Source organism: Trachymyrmex septentrionalis, unplaced genomic scaffold, assembly GCF_001594115.1.
Source record: "Trachymyrmex septentrionalis isolate Tsep2-gDNA-1 unplaced genomic scaffold, Tsep1.0 scaffold194, whole genome shotgun sequence".
Taxonomy (NCBI): Eukaryota; Metazoa; Arthropoda; class Insecta; order Hymenoptera; family Formicidae; genus Trachymyrmex; species Trachymyrmex septentrionalis.
The window spans coordinates 180,307-184,155 of NW_017305114.1; the positions used below are offsets into that span (position 1 = coordinate 180,307).

A 3,849-nucleotide genomic window follows, 5' to 3' on the forward strand; every position below is an offset into this window, starting at 1 on the left:
TCAGTAACTGAATTTTTAATAAAATAATTTTTTTTAATTTTCAACTTCATATAATCATAAATAAAACGCTACATATTTAGGTAGCCACAATATACAATATTTAAAAACAATTTCAAAATATAGGCATTATGTCTTACTTAAGATAAGAAAATGAGTGAAAATATAACTGTTTCTGCGAAATTTGAAATAAATCATTTTTTTCACAATAATTTGTAATCAAAATTACGATTTTATTATATTTTTATCTTAATACAAAATATTTAGCTTCTTTTTAGTTAGCCATTCTTTGCTATTATTAACAAATATTTTAATAAATAATTTTGATTCTTCAATTACTGGATACATTTAGTTATTGAAACATTTCTCTTATACGAGTACATTTAATCACTGTTCTTGGTGATGGAAGGAATCTTCTTAACCGAAAATGCACATTCAATAGATTTTTTGTTTTTTTGCCCGTGAGATATAAATGTTAATCCTTGTCGATTCATTGTTAGAAGAAACTGGAATATAGAGAAATCGTCAGAAAAAAATATATATTAATAAATTTTACTCCTATTTTTCATGCAAAATTACAGTTTAGATTTAAATAAATAATTGTTAAGTGAATATTCAAACTTAACTCTAAGCAAATAATTCTATGTACTCCCCTGCCTAAAAGAGAAACACTTGCAATTTTTTCTCATTTTCACGAAAAGTTAAATATCCCAGTAAAAAATCATAGAAAAAGTTTCTATTGCGCATTTTAAAGGAGTTATACGGGGTTTTAAATTAGCGTTTGAATTTTTTGTCTGTAATATTTTGTTTCTAAATTTTATAAAATTAAAAATTGGTATTTTTTGTAATATTTTTGTTTTACTTTGAAGCATTACAATTTGATAAAACATCGTCGAACAAAATTTAATATAAAAGTATTTTTAAGTAGGCTTTCTAAGCTTTAAAATATTTTTTGAAAAAATTTAGTACGATGACTTTTCGCGAAGATATCCAAGTTTTTATTTTGTAATATTTTATTGTGTAAAAACTTACTATTTTTTTCTCAAATGTTTTATAATTGCGAAACTAAAAAGCTTTTGGAAAAAAGATAAAGGAGGAAAAATGTATGTTATAATGCGTTTAATTTGTACAATTTTGTAAAAACTTTCTCCAATCGATAAAGACTCACTTTTGAAGAAAATTTTTACACAATGAAATTTTATACAATAAAAAATTCAATGATTTTTCGAAAAACCATCGTATTAATTTTCATCGAAAAACATTTTCAAGCACAAAAAGTCTACTTTAAAATACTTTTACATTAAATTTTGTCCGATGATATTTTATCAAACTACAATACTTCAAAGACAAAAATATTACAAAAAATATCAATTTTGTTTAGGAAAATTATTTGGGAACAAAAAGTTATAGAAAAAAATTTTAAAGTCCTATCTTTGGGCTTTAAAATACGTCATCAAAAATTTCTCTATGATTTTTTTTCACCGAAATATTTAATTTTCGTGAAATGCAAAAAAATCACAAATATTTCCAAACTTTGGCCGGAGATAAATTAATTTCAATTTGTTATATTTACATTGAATGCACAGTTAAAAATACGAATCTAAACACTTTTCTAAATAACGATAAGTCGAAGATACACAATACATCACAAGCCATATAGTATCAAAGGACGCATAGGTATCGATGACTGAAGACGTGCGAGTGCATGAGTACCGTAACGCATGATAGAGCGTAATTAAAGGAAAACAATGGCTTCGATGGAAGATTCCATAACCCAGAGGAGAAAAAAAAAGGAGAAACATATATAAAGGAAATCGGCAGCTTCGATTGAGAAACATCGTCGGTATTTTGACAATTGAACTTGACGCATACACACGTCGACTTATGATCGACCGGCCGCGTTTCGCGTCTCGCTCCGATTCACAGATACGTGAAACAATTAGACATCGGAAACTGACCGTTGTAACGAACGACTTCAGCCTTGACTGGATTGCGAATAAAATAATTTCTTTCTTTTCGGAGCGATTCATCATTGGTGCGTAAGACGAAGAGGAAATAAACACGAAGAAGTTCCTCGCTATCAACAAGGTTGCGTCGCGTTGGCTTCTGAGAACGCACAGAATCGTTACACGAGAGTAAGTGTTGGTTGAAATGGCTAAAATAAACTGGTGTAAGTTAGGGGATCGAGGAACAGCTGGGCTCGGCTGTCGGCCTGGGCTGCTGCACAGTACACGCCATCACTGACTCACTCGATCCCTCCTTTTCTTACTATTTCGTCCGCTCTCTCGCTTCTGCTTCTACCTCTTCGAGATCGGCTTTGTTGCTCCTCAATAATCACTTTCCCCTACCTCTTTCTCTCCTTCCCTCCTTTCTTTCTTTCTCTCTTACTCCTTTCTCTCTTTTTTTCATCTATAATCTTTTCTAATTAGGATTGACGATTTCATCCGGATTTGTAGACATCTGGATATTTAGATAATGTTATCCGGAGTATTCAAATGAATTTGGATAAAATATTCTATGGAGATCTGAATATCCGGATCCAATGCTTTGAATCCATTATCTTGAATAAATCCTTCTGATTTTGATCCAAAATGATTTTGAACCAAATTTTTTACTTATATGTGAACGTATATGTGAATGTATATGTAAACAAAAAATTGTATGCGTTATCTTTCCTTTTTTTTTAAATGTTTTTTTAATCCTCTCCTCTCCCTGCCACACTCTCACTCTCTCTCTCTCTCTCTCGCGCGCGCGCGCGTGCGCGCGAGTTCTCGATATGCATACTGCTAGCAGCTGATTATAGTGGACGTGGGCTGTGATGAGATATAGATATAGAGAAAGAATCAAGTGATTCTAAATCCGGATTTGGATCCAAAATCCGAGATTCGAATCTGAAATCCGAAATTCTGATTTGAAATGCAATCCGAGATTTGAAACTGAAAGATCTAGATATCCGTTTTAATCGGACATTTTATCTCGGATTTATTATACTTCTATTTCTCGGATATTTTTCGGATCGTCAACTCTATATTTTTCTTTTTTAACTAAGAATATGTTTAACAAGTTAAAAATAGTTATCTTGCTTAGTAATGAATAAAATATTAGAACACGACAATAATTATGAACAATAATATAAGGATGACAACGTGCTTAAAGCTATATATTTTTTCTTACAAATACAAGTGATTAACGTTTCGACTTCACTGAGTCTTTTTCAAAATCTTTATAACATCTAAATCATATATAATATATGATTAATTTAATTACATATAGTCAAGATTAATGTGCTAAGAAATAAAAAACGGAACGAAAAATATTGCATCAACTTTGTGAGATCTAGTTAAATATCTTCAATTCTCAATATTTTTGTCGTCAAGCAATAAAATAAAATTGATTTCTCATTGTTTAGTGAGAATGGTATGTCAAGATGAAGTAGTTAACAAGTCTAAATAGTAAATTATCAGTGGTAAGAATAATTATAAGTAAAATGTAGAGAAATAAGAAAAGATTTACAATTTTATTTCAAATTTTTGGTCTCTTGACATCTTACACAAGCGAATAATTTCAATAGTTACCCTTGGATAGTATACATATATAAATGAACGTAACAGAGAGTTCACAAAATCATTCAAACTTTGTCAATTCGTCTATTGGACAAATCGTTGAGAACATTAAGATAGGAATCATCCAATGACTCAGTGTCTTTCATACAGTTAACTCTATTTTTTTGTTCCTTAATATGTGTGTGTGGATCATTTCAAAAATAAGCCTTTTTTGTTGATTATATTCAAAATCTAAAATATTATCTAGTATTATCCCAAATTATCCCACATTATCAAAATTATGATTATA

The 3,849-nt window shown here is 29.8% G+C and overlaps 1 long non-coding RNA gene across 1 annotated transcript; it reads right to left on the bottom strand.

Annotated features, from left to right (window-relative positions):
• Positions 1–453: 453 nt before the first annotated feature.
• LOC108747133 lies at positions 454–2,288 on the bottom strand. Its single transcript, XR_001939220.1, has 3 exons — positions 2,267–2,288; positions 1,956–2,103; positions 454–503 (listed from the first exon to the last, which is right to left on the bottom strand). It is a non-coding gene; the product is annotated as an uncharacterized LOC108747133 (long non-coding RNA).
• Positions 2,289–3,849: the final 1,561 nt, after the last annotated feature.